We start from the raw sequence: 20,944 nt of genomic DNA, 5'->3' as shown, positions 1-20,944 counted from the left end.
AAAGAATTGATGCTTTTGAACTGTGGTACTGGAGAAGACTCTTGAGAGTCCCTTGGACTGCAAGGAGATCCAACCAGTCCATCCTAAAGGAAATCAGTCCTGCATGTTCATTGGTAGGACTGATGTTGAAGTTGAAACTCTAATACTTTGGCCACCTGATGCGAAGAGCTGACTCATTTGAAAAGACCCTGATGCTGGGAAAGATTGAAGGCAGGAGGAGAAAGGGATGACAGAGGATGAGATGATTGGATGGCATCACTGACTCAATGGACATGAGTTTGAGTAAACTCTGGGAGTTGGTGATGGACAGGGAGGCCTGGCGTGCTGTAGTCCATGGGGTCACAAAGAGTTGGACATGACTGAGTGACTGAACTGAACTGAAAGACAGGAATGATTTCAGAGCTTAAATTGTTATCATGAAAAATGATTATTTTTATATCATTGTGAATAAAAAGCAGTAAGCCTTTGCCTGAAGTAGTAACTGTTTTATTTTTTTAATTGAAGGATAATTGCTTTACAGTGTCGGTTTGATTTCTGCCATACCTCAACATGAATCAGCCATAGGTGTACACATGTCCCCTCCCTCTTGAACCTCCCTCCCACCTCCTACCCCATCCCATTCCTCTAGGTTGTTACAGAGCCCAGTTTGAGTTCCCTGAGTCATACATCAAATTCCCACTATCTATTTTACATGAAGTGGTAACTTTTAAAGTTTGCAGCAGCCAGAACATTTCCATTCCCTTCTCTTTGCCCTCCTCTTCCTCACTCATCAAAAATCCAGATATCTTGAGACATCTCACCATTTCGATTAAAAAATACATTAAGGCTCACAGCAGGAAATACACAGACGGCATCGACAGTCCATTCTTTCGTTTTTAAATACTTGCAATTTAGTGCTAACAACACTGAAAACCAGTTCTAAAACTTTTCACTCAGCGACTCATTTGTTCACTTAACACATCTATCATGTGCCTGGGATTGTGCCAGGCACTGTGGCTTCTCATTCCAGGAGTGACGGGGCTCTTGGGAACATAGGAACACATGGTCACTTCTGATTCAGCAAATATTGACCGCCTCCCCCACCGCACCCCATCCAGTCATGTGGGAGCACTGTCATGGCGGCTGGAATCACAGGCTATCTGCCTGCGTACAGGCTCCACTTCTGATTCATTCCCTGGAGCAGGTCCACTGTCTGGTCCAGGGCAACTGATTTATGAATGCTGCTCACTGATCACCGGGTGGGATCTGGTACCTGGCTGCCCTGAACTCGCCTGGCCCAGAGCCCATGGGAGGACGTTGGGGGAACCACGAGCAGGAAGGCTGATTTCAGTGGGCTGGGAGCATGGGTGGCAAGGAAGGCTTCAGAGAAGAAGCCCCCATCTGATTGGGAACCTGAGGGGTAACGAGCAGGCGTTTTCTCTCTGCAATACTTTTAGTTGTGTCACAGTCCTAGAGCCCACGGTGAAAACTAGGAGTTTAAGAATTTCTCCAGCTCAACATCGGGAGCAAGTTTACTCAACTCCTCTGGGTCTCAGATCCCCACCTGTAGAGCCGCCTTAAAGGGACTGGGAAGATGAAAGAGAATGCGGCCAAGTGGTAAGACCAGCTCCTGGCTACAGTATTAAGTGTTAAATGGATGTCAATGGAGATAGAAGCTAACCATGTACACATGTCTTTTTTAAAGCCGTGACCATATGACACTTCCCAAGTCACAGCATTGTGATCTGCAGTCTGCCGGAGCCATCGAGAACTCCACGAGGGTTCCTCGCATCACTGAGTTTCAAATCAGAGGCAAAAAGTCAGGCGTTCATGGTTTGCTGAGCTCCCGCTTTCCTTCAACCTTTACATGTTTATGGTGAAACGTCTAAGTTCATGATCATTGCTAGAGGTGAAAAGCACTCTGCAACACACATACTAGCTTCAGCTCCTAAGGAGGCGAACAGAGCCGCGACTCACAAGCGTGCTCAAGCTGAGTTAGAAGCACATGCAAAATGTTACTCAGAATAATGTGGCTCTTAAACACTGATTTTATGCCACCTGTTGAGGTTTAAAAAACGTACAAAGGAAGCACGGTAAACCATTTGTGATCTGAGCGCGTCTGAATTTACTGGACTAGTGACCCGTAAATCACTAAAATAGGTGGTTGATCTGTTTTTTCACTCTGAGATCCTTAGCCAGCTATGACTCGACTCAGAAAAAAAGATGAATGGAAGCTGTTTGTAGGCTGTGATTTTAATGGTAAAGCATACTCACCATACCAGCAGACAGAACCCACCAAAGGGAGGACTCCCGACCTTAATTTCAGGAAGAAGCAAACCTACAGTCTTCTTCATTTAATATGTGTGTACATCCAGGTACATGAGCTACTTCTTTGTAGGAATGAATGAAGGAATTCCGACCCTAGTTTCCATCCAGCGAAGTTCCTCTGAGTAACTTCTCATTTTTACAGTGCAAAGATTTCTCATGTTTCAGTTTTTCAGAATTTATAAGGAAGAGAAACAAAGACGTAATGCTTGATTTTTTAAAAAAGAAATCCACCCCCCACCACCCCCCAACCCGCACTGCACAGCATGATGGATCTTACTTCTGCAACCAGGGATTGAACTCATGCCCCCTGCAGTAGAAGCACAGAGTCTTAACCACTGAACTGCCAGGAAGTCCCAACGCTTAACGTGTTTTTTTTTTTTTTTTTAAAGGTACATTTAGAAACCATTGCAATAAAGGCATCCTATATTTTTGTTTCCCACATAAAGGATACAACCATCCATATCTACCAGTCACTCAACACAAACCTAGAATTCAATTAAGATTTGTTCTCTGACTTCAAAACATGGTATAAAAACCACAGAACTATATATATACAGGATACACTACAGGTATAAGTGACAAGTATATAAACTGCCTCCAATGAGTCGTGTGAAATTTCAATCTGGAAGCACTTTTGCAAGTCCTAATGGCTGTTTGGTAATGCATGCGTTATTCTTCAGTTATAAACTTCACACATTTAAAAAACTAACTGTGCTCAAATGTGTCCACAAGGAATTAAATCAGTGCACTTCCCTGCATAAAAATCAGTCAGTCAGAGCAGAAAGGAAGATGTGTTTTTCCTGTTGTGAAAGGAAACATTGCATATCCAAAACTGTCATCTCATTGTGCAGAGACCCGGGCTCAATGTGCCACCTATAAATCAAAGTTCAAGGCCTCAGAATTGAGGTACACCTCAATTGATCCAAGAGGCGAGCCAAGTGTTTAGGGGAAGACACAACAGAAATTGACCTGACCCAAATGGTGGTAGGCTGTGATCAGACCAGCTTTGAAAGCGCCAAGTTATCTAGATCAACTCTTCAATCACGGCCTGGGCATAATCAAAGTTTTGCTGCCATTTCAAAATACCCATTCCTTTTTTTTTTTTTTCTTGGCTATGGTGTGTCTAAGGAGGTGGATGGTCCCCCCTCCTCCAATCCCTTGCACTTCATAATTTTCAGCGTACAGCCTCCCTGCGGGGTACATTGTGGGGTGAGGAGGATCAAGGGCAAGCGGACCCAGTGGGACCCACTCACCCAGGGGGCGTCACGGGTGAGTGGAGTGGCTGCTGGTTCAGCCCCTTTCTCTGGGCACAATAAGAGCCCTCCCGCCTTCTCTTCTCTTTATCATCAGTCATATCTCAGCTATGACAGGCTCAAAAAAGACTCCAAGGGGAACTGTGCCTCAAATTAGCATATTTCTCCCCCTCCACACAATAGAGTCTTTTAAGCTGCAGCTTTTTAAAAAGCAGGGGAGTGAGGAGGAGGGGAAAAGCCAGGCTGCTCTTAGCAACAGTGTCTGAATGTAGTCATGGCCCTCCCTCAAAGCGGCTGGCATGTTTTTCCATCTTCTTAAAGCCAGCCTCCTCTCCACGGGCCTCAAAACTTGTTAGAAAATACCTACTGGGCCACAGAGTAATCTGCATTTGCCCTCTTACTGAATTGCAATTCAACTCCTTGATTACAAAATAATAGTTTATCAACCCCCAAAATTCTTCTTGCAATGTGGCTATGGAGCATGGCATCTCCCTTCCTCACAGAGAAACTAACAATGTGAAGAGATCAGGTTATTGGAAATACTTATGGAAGGGGGGTGGAATCATCTGTGGGGACACCCTTGCCATGTGTATTTATACATTTCCAATCCCCATTAACATAAAGGAGGAAAAAAGACTGAAAGTCATCGCAGATGCTCCAACTGCCCTAGACTTGATGCTGTCCATTGCAGTTCCCGTCACCTTTGTCTGGGCTAACAGGGACTCTCAAAGCTGCAACAGGCGCTGGCTGGCCAACCAGACTAGGACGTTTGAAAGGTCATAAAAGCATCAACCTAGTAAATCTCAAAGCAGCCACTAAAAAGTCATTCTCCAAAAGACAGCGTCTCAACTCAATGGGGAGAAATGAAGATTTCTCTGGCTCAGAATGAATTCTCTGCAAGGGCTCAGAGCACTTTAATAGTAACCCAGCACCATCAGGGATAACTTGAAAGGATGCCCTTCCTCCCCGCAAGCTCCACTTCCTTCCCTATGGCCAAGTGGGTGGTTTTTCAAGGCCTCCCAAGGGGAGACTCGGAGCATTCGAGCTCTCCCCAGGGTCAGGATGGAGCCAGGCACCAGCTCGGGCTAAGCTGGCTCCAGAGGGCAGCCCTCCTGCCAAAAAACACGACGTCAGGCCATCTGCTCTGCCTCCTAGCCACGCCCCACAGAGCTGCAGTCCTCTCCTGTCTTTCCGAGATGCCTCAACACGACTTCTGCCCCAAGCCCACGCCCCTCCCCACCGCCACGCAAGACCACAGTACACCCCCAGTCACTGATCCTGACAGCCTGTTTTCTCTAACTGATCCCCCAAACCCTCAACTCCCACCTCCATCTCGCTATCTCATCTTCAGCACAGGCCCCAGCCCCTTGTTCTCTGCTAACTGATGCCTCACTGGCCTGGGGGTTTCTCAGCTTGGCTCTTTCCTAGTACCAGGTCCCCAAACCCAATTTAAAACTCAGTGTTCAAAACAACAGCTTAATTCTCTGCAGTCCGAGCTATGGACCGAATGCAGTCGAGTCAAAATCCTGGCAAGCCTTTTGCTAGCTGTCAGTGAACAAATGCTTGAGCTCTTATGGAAAGGCAAAGAAATGAGGACAGCCAAAATCATTCTGAAAACCAAGAACAGTCAGAGGACTCGCATTACCCAATTTCAAGACGTACTATAAAGCAACATCAATCAAGGCTGAGTGCTTTTGACAAAAGGGCAAACGCACAGCTCAATGGAACAGAATAGAGAGCCAGAGCCACACAAATATAGTCAACTGACTTTTGCCAAAGGTAACTTGACGAGAAAGGTTACTCTTTTCAACATATGGTGTGGGGAACAACTGGATGTCCAGAGGCCAAAACATGAACGTAGACACATACCTCGAACAAAAAATGAACTCCAAATGGATCACAGGACAAAATGTAAAATTATAAAACTTGTAGAGGAAACTATAGGAGAAAATCTGCACGACTGGAGTTTGGGGGATGTGTGTTTGGAGATACGGGCTTCCCAGGTGGCACTAGTGGTAAAGAACCCACCTGCTAATGCAGGAGATGTAAGAGACCTGGGTTCGATCCCTGGGTTGGGAAAATCCCCTGGAGGAGGGCATGGCAACCCACTCCAGTATTCTTGCCTGGGGAATCCCATGGACAGAGGAGCCTGGCAGGCTACAGTCCACAGGGTCACAAAGAGTCAGACATGACTGAAGTGACTTAGCATGCATGCGTGTTTAGGGACAGAACCCAAAAGCATGATCCATGAGTGAGACAGTGTCAAGGTAGACTTCAAAGAGAAATTAAGAAAGCAGGTTCTCCTTGGTTTAAACGTTTTTAAGACATTTGTTCCATCAGAGCGAATGAGTTTATGGGAAAGACTTCCTCCTGAAGGACACCACCCCAGGGCTGGAGTCCTGTCCACCGAGGGGAGTACATGGTTGAGCACCATACCACCCACCCCACAGACATGGCCGGGGTGTCCTCTGTGACTCTCCATGACATGAGCTGCCTGAGTCTCTGAAGCCCTGGCACTTCTTCTTCCACTGTGAGCCACACTAACGCTGTCAGTGTGATCTCCCCACCCAGCCAAGGACTCCAGGGGTTGGGGCTACATCTGAGGTTTCCTAGTGGCCCTCGTCCACCAGGGCCTCACTGGGTGCCTGGGACATACTAGGCACATAGTATTTTTTTAAAAACTCACAACACTGACAAACATTCAAACAACAGCCATTATGGAGAACAGTATGGAAGGTCCTTAAAAAACTAAAAATAGAGCTACCACATGATCCTGCAATCCCCCTCCTGGGCATATGTCCAGAGAAAACCATAATTCAAGGAGATACATGCACCCAATGTTCATAGCAGCACTACTCTTAAGAGCCAAGACATGGAAGCAATCTAAATGTCCCTCAACAGTGGAATGGATAAAGAAGATGTGGTACACATATACAACGGAATATTACTCAGCCACCAAGAGGAATGAAATTATGCCACTTGCAGCAACACGAAGAGACATGGAGGTGATCAAAGTCAGTGAGCTAAGTCAGATAAAGAGAGACAGATATCATATAAAACCATTAAGAGCTGGAGTTTACAATGATACCAATAGACTCATTTACAAAAGAGAAACAGACTCACAGCCTTAGAAAAGAAACTTAAGGTGATCAAAGGGGATGGGGGTGGGGAGGACGGATAAATTAGGAGCTCTACATTAACATATACACACTAAGATATATTATATATATATAATATATATATATAAGACCTACTGTTTAGCACAGGTTGCTCTACTTCACACGCTGTAATAACCTACCTGGGAACAGAAACGAAAAGAGAATAAATATATGTATTTCTCTGTGTCTGTGTGATTCAACTCTTTCCTGACCTCTTTATCCAATCTCTCCTGACCTCAGACTTGGACAGTATCAATGGCTGTCCACCTGGTTATCAACCTCTACAATCTCCCATCTCAAGTCCCAGATCAAGGCTTCCATCCATAATGAACACTTTCACTGAGTTGTTCCCACAGTCTACAGTGGGACCCCTGCCTACTAGAATAGAGGTCTCAAGCACCCACATGGATCACCCTCCTCCAAGTCAAATCACCCATGCTCGCCCACCAGGTTCCTCTTGGCTCCCCACATGTACCTTCTTGCCTCTGCTTCTTGGACCAGTTTCCTCCTCATCCACTTGTTCTAACTCTACTCATCTTCAAGGTGTAACTCAAAGGCTCCAGTTTGTGGGGAACCCTCCTAATGGTTCGGTTCTCACCACGTCTCAGTGTCTGACCCCCTGATTGACCACATTATAACAATTATCTTCTCCAAAGTGTCCATCTGATATTTTACAAAAAGGCTTTGACTGCTGATGGGAGAGAGATCACACAAGTTACTTCTCTAGTGCCTCGCCAAAGCAGAACTTAGGTTGAGAAAAATGCAGTCACATTCAATGAAAACCCACCGATTTTTCAAAGAATAATTACTAGGATCATGGCTATGCTTATGTCCAGTGGCTTTTAAAATAACAGTATAATTTTTCTGTCTTAAAGAAATAAAAATGGACCACAAAGGAACCCCTCTTTTAAAAAATTAGTAAGTTAACAGCCCTTCACTGCCAGAGAGGGAATACTTGGCAAAGTATATTTTTAAGTGTAAATTTACATATCAAATATATCATATTGGTAGGGCTCAATCTCTAGAAACACCAAGCAGTTTTAATTTTCCGCCTCCAGTTTGTATGGCCCAGGGGCTCAGAATGACCTCGATGTTGAACGGGAGGCACATCCGTCTGCCAGCAGTAATTGTTTTATTGACCTGATTAAAGAACAACTATTTCCATGGTCAAAGAGCTCTAGCCAAACACATCAGCCTGAGGCACACAATGGCAGTAATTAGAGATGTATATTTCTCTAATTAAAATATGAGTCAATGGGCAGAACATAAAATGATGGATTACTAACATTTACTCAACATATTTCTTTCACTGGTTAAAATGTATTAGGCCAAAATCCATGTTTAAAACAGGCAGCTTAATTGAGATATTATTGCCGTACCATGTAATTCACCCATTTGAAAAGTACACAATTCAACAGATTTGTGTTTCTCTCTCCCTTTCTACTTGCTTCAATTCTATGGCTACAACTGTCACCACGATCTAGTTTTGAAAATGTTGGTCACCCCTAAAATAAACTCTATTCACACTGGCAGTCAGTCCCCTTTCCTCCCAATCCTACCCCATTCGCCAACTCTGGCTCTAAGCAATCTCCAATGTACTTTTTCTATCTATAAATTTGCCTGTTCTGGACTTAGGGCATATGGTCCTCTGTAACTCGCTTCTTCCTTTCTTTTTATTGGAAGAAAGTAGATTTACAATGTTGTTGTTTTGGGTATACAGATTCAGGTGATTCAGATACATATATGTATATATATATATACATACACACACACACATACATATATTCTTTTTCAGATTATTTTCTCTTATAGTTTATTACAAAATATTGAGTATAGTTCCCTGTGCTATACAGTAGGTCCTTGTTGGTTATCAATTTCATATATAATAGTGTTTATGTTAATCCTAAATGCTTAATTTATCCCTTCCTCACCTTATCCCTATCCTCACCTTTCCCCATGGTAACCATAAGTTTGTTTTCTATGTATGTGAGTCTGCTTCTGTTTCGTAAGTAAGTCCATTTGTATCATTTTTTAAGATTTCACATATAAGCAATATCATATGATATTTGTCTTTCTCTGGCTCACTTCACTTAGTATGATAATCTCTAGGTCTATCTATGTTGCTGCAAATGGCATTATTTCATTCTTTTTTATGGCTGAGTAATATTCCGCTGTGTGTGTGTGTGTGTGTGTACACCATGTTTTCTTTATCCGCTCATCTGTCAATGGACATTTAGGTTGCTTCCATGTCTTGGCTACTGTGAATAGTGCTGCAACAAACATTGGGGTGCAAATATCGTTTCAAATTATAGGGCATATATACAGAGAAAACCGTAACTGGTTTCTTTTACTTAGCATAATGTTTTCAGGGGTCATCCATGTTGTAGTATGTATCAGTGTTTCATTATTTTAATTGATGAGTAATATTCAACAATATTACATATACATTTTGTTTATCCATTCATCAACTTATGAATATTTGGGTTGTTTCTACTTTTTGGCTATTATACCTACACTACTATAAACATTCATGTACAAGTTTTTCTGTGGATATCAGTTTTCATTTCTCTGGGGTATAAACCTAAGCATGGAATTGCTGGGTCATATGGTAACTCTATGTTTAAGCATTTGAGGAACTGCAAGACTGTTTTCCGAAGCAGCAGCACCATTTTACATCTCTACCTACAAGGTATGAGGGTTCCATTGTTTCCCTGTCCTCACCAATACTTGCTATTGTCTGTCTTTTTTTTCATTTCAGCCATCCTAGTGGGTGTGAAGTGGTACCTCACTGTGGTTTCAATTTGCATTTCCACAATGGCTAATGATACTGAACATCTTCTCATGTGCATATCATCTGTTTATCTTTTTTGGAGAAATAACTCTTAAATCCTTTGTCTCTTTTTGTTTCAGGCTCTCTTTTTATTATTGAGCTGTAAGACTTTAAAAAATATATATATCCTGGACGCAAGTCCCTTAGATACATGATTTTCCAATATTTTCTTCCATTCTGTCAGTTACCTTTTCATTTTTTTGATGGTATTCTTCACAGTACAAACGTTTTAAATTTTGGTAACATACAATTTATTTTTTTCTTTTATTACTCATACTTTTGGTGCTCCACCTAAGAAATCAAAGTCATTAAGATTTACTCCCACATTTTCTAGCTTTTTTGTTTTAGCTTTTATATTTAGCCTATGATCCATGTTGAGTTAGAGTTTGTGAATGATGCCAAGTAGGGGTCAAACTTCACTTTTGCAAGTAGATATCCAGTTGTCCTAGTACCATGTTTCCACAGTTGTTTTAGTACCTTAGTCGATCCAGGCTGCCATAACAAACTACTATAAACTGGTTGGCTTAAATAACAAGCATTTATTTCTCACAGTTTCAGAGGCTAGGAAGTCCAACATCATGGTGTGAGCAGATTCCACGTCTGGTGAGGTTCCATTTCCTGGTTCATGAATGACCAACTCCTCCCTGTGTCCCCATAAGGTGGAAAGGGTGAGGGAGCTCTCTGGGGCTTCTTTTTCATAAGAGCACTAATTCCATTCATGGGGGCTCCACCCTTATGATGTAATCACCTTCCAAAGGCCCCACCTCCAAATAGTATCACTTTGGGGATTAGGCTGCAACATATGAATGGAAGGCGAGGCAAGCACAAACATTCAGCCTACATCAATACCCTTGTCAAAAATAAATTGACCACAAGTGCAAGAATTACTTTTGGACTCTCAATTCGATTCTATTGATCTATATGTCTCTTCTTATGCCAGTCTCACACTGCCTTGATTTAGCTGTGCAGTTTTGGCTATTTGCGGGTTCCAAAAAGCTAAAAATGTAAATAAATGCAAATGTTGGTTATATGAAAAGTGACTGGAAAAACTTCATCTCACATTTGGACTGATTGATGTTCATTAGATGGCAAAAACTTTTAGTGCCTTAATCTTCTGACAGTTAAAAGGTACTCTGATTACATATATGTCCTAGGAAAGTCAAACACTCCATCCAACAATTTCATCAGCTTAGTATATCCAGAATTATTTGAGCAAACAGCATCAACATTATTATTCCAGCTGGATACTGTATGATGACTGCCAAACCTTGAACACAAAGAGACTCAGAGTCCGAGGAACTGGGGAATGTCATTCTCCAGGTCAATGCTGGAATCTGGAAGGAGTTTCAAACTTAGGTAAGACAAAATATTTCCTGGTGTGGTCCACAGCATTTTCCAGTTGTCTACAGCTCCAGGTGATTTCCCCCACCCCCAGAACCCACCAACAGACTCCAACATGGTATCTGAGCTTTCTAGGGCTTACAGCTCTCTAACCATTCTTTACCATTGACTATCCTCTGAACTAAAATCAGATAACAGGAGAGACAACTCATCATCTTTATCATAAAGTCAGACCAAGGAAGCTAGGCTGAATTTTGCCTTACTTATTTAGGTTATCTTCTAACATTGGCCAGAATGCCTTCTTTTCTACAGTGCAAATTTAAGCGGTTGAAAAGCTTCCAGCTTGTTCAGTGTTTATTTAGGATAGACTGCCATTTTCCCACTCACAGAATTTCTGTGCATTTGTATGAAATGGCCTTCAATCCCACCTATTCCAACCACCTATTCCAAAAACAAAAGGCTTCTCTTATGTGTCTGCAAACATTCTTACACACACAGAGTAGATTTGATTTTTTCCATGAGAGAGGAAACTGACAGTAAAAATCCTCTCTCCTGAAATATGTGTTTTTTTTGTATTTATATTCAACTAAAAGTTAGCTTTCAGCTTACCACTAGTTCTGTATTTCTAAATCGAGTTTTAGGGTTTTGCTTAAGTGGTGGAATGCATTCCTAATGCTTCAGCTTCTTAAGACTAAGGACCTAACTAGAGAAAAAAAAAATTATGAGAGACATTTTTGGGAAAAGTGATAAAATTTAATAAAGGTCTATAGACTAGATGATTAAAAAAAAGACTCAGGACCATCAGCAACTTGGCAAGGAAACTTTCTTTAGCATGTGTTGAATTTTCAGTTCCCTGTTCTGTAAGGGGGACACATCCACACAGAACCCAGGCAACCTTCACATCAATAGCTCTCAACACGGGTTTTCTTAGAAATATCCCCCTGTTCATGCAGGAGGTTGTATCCTTCTGAAGATTCCTTCCCAGCCATGAATGGGCACCATGTCTGAAGCGGTAGGTTCTCTGTCTTGGAGAGAATGGATGGGGAGTCCTACTCCCCAGAGAAGAACACCCAAAATCCTGCCCTCCACCCTCCACTCTTTCTCCCTTCCTCACTTTTCATCTTTCCCTTCCATCACCAGTTGCCTGCCTCCTCCTAGTATCTAAACCTCTGGGTTTTCCATCTGAGCCCCTTTCCTTTTCCACACCTGCATTTCCTCCACAGAATTCAGAATTTTCATGCATCTCTCTATGGCATCTCCCAATCACCCCAGCCTTTCTAACTTCATTCATCTAATTCTGATCTGTGTTCTGAGACATGACTCTCAGGAACCTTGAGCCAAAAAACACTCTTCCAATATCCACGACTTCCGAAGTCCGTCTTACACTGTGGAGGCTCATATTTCTGTTTTCTTATTCCACATAGTAAAAGGTAAAGAAACTGACTCTGACCAACCAGAGCAAATCCTGACTTCTTCCCTTTCCTCACCACCCTTTTTTCTTAAAAAATTAATTTTTAAAATTGAAGTATAATTGATTTACAGTGTTGTGTTAGTTTCAGTTGTACAGCAAAGTGACTCAGTTTTTATACACACACACACACACACTTTTTCAGTTTCCTTTCAATTATAGGTCATTACAAGATCTTGAGTATAGTTCCCCGGGCTGTACAGTAGGATCTTGTTGTTTATCTATTTTATATATATATTTGTGTACACATACTCCCAAATTCCTGGTTTATCCCTCTTATCTCTTTTAATAAACTAACTTTTTCTTCTTTAACCATCTTTCCTAGTACTGACTCACACTTTTTTAGGCAAATGTCAGTAATGTGGTGGGTCACCAATGCACACAGTAATCATGTACAGTAAGGGTGAGCACTTGCTTGGAACTATACCTGTGAGATGATTCCTAATGGACAAAGACAGGCAGATGGCCTTGGTGTTGTGTTAATATGTCTGTCTGCACCAAGTGTTTTCCCCCAGCATTTGTCATGTTTCCACATGTTAAATATATCAACATGGTACTTAAAGTCCTAAATCAGTAGTAATATAAAAATGAGACTTATGAAATGATTTGAGCTGAGAGAAAAATACTGCCTTATGTGTCTGCAAATATTCTTACACACAACTTGCTGTCCAGTTTCTGAGTGTTGAAAAGAGAAATTTGGCAGAAAATCAGTTAAGAGAGCAGTAAGGCAATTTTTTTTAATGCAAACAATTTTTAATATAATTAAGTATTCAGAGGTCAAATTTTAACATTTACTAATGAGCTTCTCTCTCCAAGTCTACTTTAAACAAACAAGGATGCTTTTTTTAATGGATTCACTGTACTATTTCCAAATGCAAGGCATAAATATCTTATCTAAACTCCAACACAGCATTAATCCCACTATCAATCCTAAACTTTTGCAGAGTTTGAATGCATGAAGTATGATTCTCTTCAGCCGTGTTTCTCACCATCACTCAGGCCCTCACAATATCCATTCCTTTATAGAAAATGAAAGCGTTTGCTAATCCATTAGCCACTCAGCTATAAGTGGATTAATACTGGTGCATTAGAAAATGGCTCCTCCCAAAAAAAAAAAAAAAAAGAAAATGGCTCCTATATATCACATCAAGTGAGTGATTCCAATATTGGACTTAATAATAAAGCCAAAAAGGCTCTCCAAATTACAGCTCTAATACTTGCTTAATAGAAAGGTTCTTTTTCAAGCAATTGTATGAATACTGTGATTTAAATACTGCTTTTTAAAACTTTCTGTTATTTCTTCAATCATATTTGTTTCAAGACATGGACAATGGTGAAGCAGAGGATAAACACCTACATTTTCTTTCTATATTCTAAGCCTGGAACCACATGAATATTCAATGGCCATTACAAAGATATTCAGGGGCCTACCAAAAGACGAACTAAGAGTTTCAAACACTTTTTCCCTGTTTACTCCAACAACTGCCCCATATCACAAATGTTTTCACCTGACAAAACTAAATGCAAGGATGAAATATCACTTCACTTCAATAAACTAGAATGGCCATACTCAAAATGATAATAACAAGTGTTGGTGAGGATAAGGAGAAACCAGAACCCTCATACACGGCCTGCTGGCAAGAATATAAATGGTTCAGTCACTCTGGGAAACAACACAAAAATCTCTCGACAAGTTAAACAGGGTTATTCACACAACAATCTCACTCCTAGGTATATGCCCAAGAAAAACTCATACATGAAAAGTCAGCATTAGTTATAATCGCCAAAAAGTACAAACAATCCAAGTGTCCATTGACTGGTAAATAAACAAAATGTGGTCCATACAGGGATGAATACTACTTGGCAATAAAAACAAAGTAATGATACATTCTTCAGTGTGTATGAACCTCAAAAACATTATGTTCAGTGAAAAAGCCAGACATAAAAGAATTCATATTATTAAGCCCATTTATATAAAATGTTCAGAAAAGGGAAACAAAGTTGACTAGTGGTTCCCTAGGGACTAGAGATGGGAAAGGGATGAATGGATTTTATGGGGTGATGGAAATGTTCTAAAACTGGGTTGTGGTGGTGGCTGTACCACTCAGCAAATTCACTACACTAAGAGTATTTCAATGTCTTTAAAACTGGTGAACTCGATGGTGTGTAAATTATGTAATCCAATTGTTTAAAAAAACAGATGTGGAAGAAATACTCAGGAAGCAGGTACAGCAGTTCAGGTCAGAGATGATCATGGCCTGGACAGGCAGGAATGAAATTAAGAAGGTGGTGCCGACTCATTAAAAGAATCTGAGAAGACAGAGCTGTGGGGATCCCCATGATGCCTGTCCTTACCCTCTTTTGGCATTCTGTGGACCCATAAGATGCTCTCAGATAAGCTAACCAGCTAGCTGGAAACTCTCCAGCTAGTGGTCAGAAGTGGATGTGGCTACTGGCGAAGTCTGGCTCAGAAGGATGAGTTCTGATTGGTCGGCTGCTTGCCTTGAACCACTTCCCATGATTTGAACCCCAATGGAGCACTCCAGGCGCGGCTGCCAGAAAATGTGCCCGGCATGACAAAATCATCTCCTAACAAACTTACTATTTATGTCAAGCTGCTTCTTTGAGAAAATGACCCCATTCTTTCATTCTATAGAACTACAAAGAGCTAAAAAGGAACCGAGGGCTGGTGCTGGCTTCATAGATTTTCATGAAAGAAATACTGTACTAGCTCAGGGAGCATGCACTCTATGGAATGAATTTCTTTTGGTTTACAACTGCTGAGATAGAAATAGACAGATTCCTTAACAGGAACTTTCTCTCTGTAGTAGGTATTTTCTAATCATTCTATGAAAGCACACATTTTCTAATGCAGGCTACCTGTGCACCTTTAAAAGAAATCCCCAAACTAAATTCTTTAGAGCTTGATAGTAGAAAGACTTCTAAGAGGTTGCCTGCTAAAGCTTCTAATCTTTACTATTATAAACAGTGCTGTGATGAACATTGGGAAAGTCAATCTTTAATTGAAATGTAATCTACACAAGTAAAATGCACAAATGAGACACATACATCTCACTCCATTTTCACAAAATGGATACAACCGTGTAACCAGATGCCAGATTTTTAAAAATATCTCTATGAGCACCCAAGATCCCCTCCCTCCTGTGCCCCTCAAAGCTAGTCACTACCCCAACTTTTAACACCACTGATAATTTTGTTCAGCTTTGATTCTCATATAAATGGAACACATGGAATGTTCTCTCCTAATTGGCTTCTTTCATTTAACTGCTGTGCACTGTGGTATATAGTTAACTTACTCTCACTGCTGTATTGAAATCCACTGTGTGAATACGCTACAGTTTATTCATCCTGTCTACTGTTGAAGGACATTTGGAGTGTTGGGGCTATTATGAAGAGTTCAGCATATTCATTTTCCAAAAGCTGATAATTTTTTTAAAAAATTGATCAATAATAGGCATACATCAGGTACACAAATCTTAAGTATATAACTTAATGGATTTTACACACACACACAACCCAAGGGGAAGACATGGAATACTTTCATCAACTTCAAAGGCTGCCTGAGACTGCTTCAACTTGAAATCACTTCCAAGAGATAAGCTACCAGCCCTCTTTAAACCCACTGCACATGCTCCACTGAGGTAGTGCAGTGAATAAGATCAAGCCACGGGTTTGACTCAAGGCTCTGTCATTTGCCTGTGCCCTTACAAGAGTCACTCTCAGCTTCTGTTTCATCACCTGCAAACAAGGAGATGGAGCTAGTTGGGGCCCCAGGGCTCCACAAAGCTGCAAAAGTCTGCACATCAAATAAACCCACAGCCTTCCCTGCCTGTCCCTGGTTCCTGAACCCAAATTCTTTTTGCTCTTTTATCTGAGAGTTGACTCCCTGAGGACAAGGAGCAGTTAATCACCGTTTCCCACTGATTACTCTAGAGCTTCTTCTGTATCATCATCAAACCATGCTTCAGCCTCCTTCTCCTTGTGTTGAATAATTACAGCTCTTTGATTCTGCCCACACTGGCTCTTCTCCAAGTCTTTGTGGCTCGCCTTGGAACATTTTCTAATTCTCCACATGCCTCCAGAAACAAAAGTGCCCCAATAGGATACAATATTTTAGGAACGTGGACCAAATCAATGGAGGAGACCAAAGCCTGGATCATGAATCCACCCTCCAGAGCCTACCTCTTCAGCACAACCACATTTTCACCAGATACCAAGATGACCCGATGGATACTGAAGTGTGGAGAGGAAAGGGTGCTCTACTTAAAAGTAAATCTTGAACAGACATGATTTACTTGCTCAAGTGTTCAGAGAATCATTCTTTGTGTCAAAGTTAGGCCGAGGATCACTCTAAATTTTAAATGGTTGTCTCAACTGAGTTTTTAAACTTTTTAAAATTTATTTATTTTTTCGCTTTTTTAAAAATTTATTTTTTGGCTCTGCAGCATGCAGGATCTTAGTTCTCCAACCAGAGCTTGAACCCATGCCCCTAGCAGTGGAAGCATGAGTCCTAACCACTGGACCAGTGGGGAAGTTTCCCAATTGCTTTTTCTTTTTTAATTTCCAATTGCTTTTTAAGCATAAAAAGAAGGCAATCCATTAACATCAAGATGTATCTTCATAAAAGCAATAGAAGTTATGAATATTAGTTGACATGGTTCAAATAAAGACATCTTCACAGATATTCAAGAAAAGTACAGGTAACCCTTTCCTAAAAGGTCATAAAATTAATGTACATCCATGTTTACTAAATAATTAGCCTCTATTTTATAAACCATAGAAATCACAAATCTCAGATCAGTGTATCAGAACAAGAAGGCTTCTGAATTCTTGTAAGAGTACAAGAATCTGTATTTTGATTTAGAATCACACAGTGCAGTGTGAAAGACTTTATTTAGACTATTTGTGAACATAATATATGTTAATTAATAAAATTGAATGGTTTTTAACATAGTAAAAAAAAGTTAATCTTGAGAAGAGATGATTTACTGGTTTCTAACCCTGCTATAACACATGAGGAACAGACTGTTGGGCTTAAAACAATATGAATTTCTTCTCTTATAGTTCTAGAGGCCAGAAGTTCAAAATCAGTGTTACCGGGTTAAGTCAAACTGTTGGAAGGGCTGCTTCCTTCTGAAGGCTCTAGGGAGAGAATTTCCTGGTTTTCTTCAGCTTCCAGGGCCCATTTGTACTCTTTTGGGTGGTGGCTTCTTCATCTTCAATGTGAGGAACAAAACATCTTCCAGTCCTGTCCCTCTCATCTTGACTGCCATCCTCACATCTCCTCTTGAGTCTCTGGCCATGGACCAGAGATGGAATCACAAGGACTACTGTGATTCCATTGAGCCACCTGAATAATCCCTCCATCCCAAGATTCTCAATTACATCTGCCTTCTTTTTTGTCATATAAGGTAATACATTCACAGGTTCCAGGGATTATGACCTGGCTGTGGGGAGCTGGGAGGGGGTGGGCATTATTCAGCATATCGCAGATGATGGGAAAGAGAAATGGGACAGAATGAGGCAATGATTGTTAGCCAGCATCACTTATCAATGATCATTTATATGGGTAAAAGAATAAAGAAGTCAAACAAAAACAGAGAAAGCTTCCTCGCAGCATATAACTTTGTATCTCCAACATACAGCCATCAAGGACCCGCAGTTTTAAGCCCACAAAGTCTGAACTTTTCTCCCAAATAGAATCACAGCACCTCAGACTTGGGGGAATCCTTGAGAGTAAAATGCTTCAACTTTGGTATAGTACAAAGAAAACCGAGGCGTTGGCCAACTAGTGCCCTCCAGCCAGAGACGATTATGGGAACCATGTTTTAAACAACCCAAAGCTATCTCTTTTTAATATTTTAAGAAAGGCTGGGCTGTTGTTGACCAGAACCTAAGTGATCTTTTGCTAACAGCATAGTATCTAAAATGGAAATTGCCTAAATTCACTAGTTTAATCAGCATAGAGGTAGGCTCTAGGATACACAAAGACTCAGAATTCCCAGCTCTTCCCAGAGCTCACACTAATGGAGAGACAAACAAGGAAGAGAGGTTTTATGTTGGAAGCACACAGTACTGGGGAACAATACTGTGAGAAGGATTAGTTCATGATTTCATTCATCCACCACTCTGCCTGCCTTCCACAGGCCTGGCGCATGGAGGACCCAACTGGCACTGCACACATTGACAGCTCCAGTGCTGTGCGTTATCTCAAAGCAGTTGTTGAATCAAGAGGGAGCCCACTTTCTTGAAAGTCTGAAAGCACCCCATTTTATGTAATAGGTGATGACATCTGTGCTGTGAAAACTCCTGCCACTGCTTCAGCTCTCTGGGAAACTACACAAAAATTACCCACCTTTTCCTCTTTCAGCTTAAGTATTTGTGACTTTCCATCCCCCTCAAGAGGAATTTCTTTTTTCTTTTTTGTTCTTTCAACACCTTCCTATCCACCTCTCGATTCTTCTGTTTGCTCCCCTCTCTTGAGTTCATGATTATTTAAGATTACCAACATCAGTTCAGTTCAGTAGCTCAGTTGTGTCCGACACTTTGCCACCCCATGACTGCAGCACGCCAGGCTTCCCTGTCCATCACCAACTTCTGGAGCTTGCTCAAACTCATGTCCATTGAGTCAGTGATGCCATCCAACCATCTCATCCTCTGTCGTCCCCTTCTCCTCCCGCCTTCAATCTTTCCCAGCATCAGGGTCTTTTCCAATGAGTTAGTACTTCGCGTCAGGTGGCCAAAGTACTAGAGTTTCAGCCTCAGCATCAGTCCTTTCAATGAATATTCAGGACTGATTTGCTTTAGAATGGACTGGTTGGATCTCCACCATCAGTAGTGTACTATACACACAGACACTGGGGTATCACTGGGGGTGGGGAGATCCGGCCTGTATAGCATTTGTCCTTGTCCCTGGTGTAAATACATGGCCAACCGTAAGCTACCAATGTGATGTCACTGAACTTGGAGTTGGGGGGGGGCACCCATACTCAGAGCAGGAACCAGTACTTGCCACTCTAGGCAGCCAGGCCACTGGGCAATCAGGAACCCTCACTGCCGGCTCCCCCTCATCCCCTGCATCATAGCTGTGAAGCTGACAGACCTCAGAGTCAGTCTGGGTCTTCCCAATATGCTCCAGTCTGGCCAGTTTCAAGTATATACTGTGACCTCCATACTGCTCTCCAAATTATTTCCAGCATAGTCTATCCAACCCTTTCAAGTCTTATCTCTGGCAGGGGGCTTCTATGGCTACTGCTATCTCCACTAAACTCTCTCCCCTCTTGCTGATCCATCCCATTACTTATCTGCACTGCACACCTTGAATTCTCACTCATGGGATTTCTTGATGGTTTCATGGACATGAACTTTCTGGAACTTCCCTACCATTTCTGCAAAATAAAGACTAGCATCGGTTCCTTTGGTGGTATCCTGTGTCTCCTTCACGGCAGATAGGTGTATGGTAAGCACCCAATGGCACCTGCTTTATTTCTCCTTGGAAATAATCTAAATAGTCCTCCAAACTGGATCTGTATTAAAAACCCATTCAGCCCGGTTCTAAAATATAAGACAATCTAGTATCATGTATGTGCGTGCTCAGTCATTCAGCTGTGTCCGACTCTTTGCAGCCCCATGGACTGTAGCCCACCAGGCTCCTCTCTCCATGGAATTCTCCAGGCAAGAGTACTGGAGTGGGTTGCCATTCCCTTCTCTAGAGGATGTTCCCGACCCAGGAATAGAACCCACATCTCCTACATGGCAGGTAGATTCTTTACCAACTGAGCCACCCAGGAAGTCCTATAATATCATCCAGTCTTACAATTTGCAGCAAGTGTGCTTTTTAGCTTTGAAGTATAACTTCCATATGTTAACTTCACCTATTTTTTTCCGTGTGCAGTCTGCTGAAATTGAGTCACTGTGGGCTGCTGCATAATGACCACGATCAAGACACACAACAGTTGCTGCTTTGCAGTTTCCTGGTACCTTTCTGCAGCTGATCGTCTCTGACCACTGGCAACCATAGATATGCCTTTTTTAACACCAACAACATTTTGTATTGGGTATAGCCAACTAACAATGTTGTGATAGTTCTAGGTGAACAGCAAAGGGACTCAGCCATACATAAACATGCATCCATTCTCCCCCGAACTGCCCTCCCATCCATGCTGACACATAACATCGAGCAGAGTCACAGATATACTTTTTATTGCTATAGTGTGGCTTTTCCAGAATGTCATGTCTATGAAATTATACAGTATGCTTGCATTTGTCTTTTTTCACTGGACATAATGCTCGAGACTCTTCCCTATTGCCGTGTTATATCCATACGGCTTCACAAGTGGCTCAGCGGGAAAGATCCCGCCTGTCAATCCAGGAGACTCAGACTGGATCCCTGAGTCGGGACGATCCCCTAGAGCAGGAAACGGCAACCCACTCCAGTATTCTTGCCTGAAGAATCCCATGGACAGAGGAGCCTGGTGGATTACAGTCCACAGAGTCGCAAAGAGTTGGACACAACTGAGCATGCGCACATCCACATCCACAGGTCTGTCCTTTTTGTTGCTGAGTA

The 20,944-nt window shown here is 41.9% G+C and overlaps 1 protein-coding gene and 1 long non-coding RNA gene across 2 annotated transcripts in view; both read right to left on the bottom strand.

Annotated features, from left to right (window-relative positions):
• GPM6B (glycoprotein M6B) overlaps positions 1-20,944 on the bottom strand; it is a 157,356-nt gene that overhangs the window by 57,930 nt on the left and 78,482 nt on the right. The gene's annotated exons all lie outside the window — the stretch shown is intronic.
• Positions 8,943-19,220, bottom strand: LOC122689937. Its single transcript, XR_006339951.1, has 3 exons — positions 19,208-19,220; positions 16,262-16,264; positions 8,943-9,394 (listed from the first exon to the last, which is right to left on the bottom strand). It is a non-coding gene; the product is annotated as an uncharacterized LOC122689937 (long non-coding RNA).

This window comes from Cervus elaphus, chromosome X, assembly GCF_910594005.1.
Source record: "Cervus elaphus chromosome X, mCerEla1.1, whole genome shotgun sequence".
NCBI classification, from domain to species: domain Eukaryota; kingdom Metazoa; phylum Chordata; class Mammalia; order Artiodactyla; family Cervidae; genus Cervus; species Cervus elaphus.
Note: the sequence above shows the minus strand (reverse complement) of the source record. Positions and strands in the feature narration are given on the sequence as shown.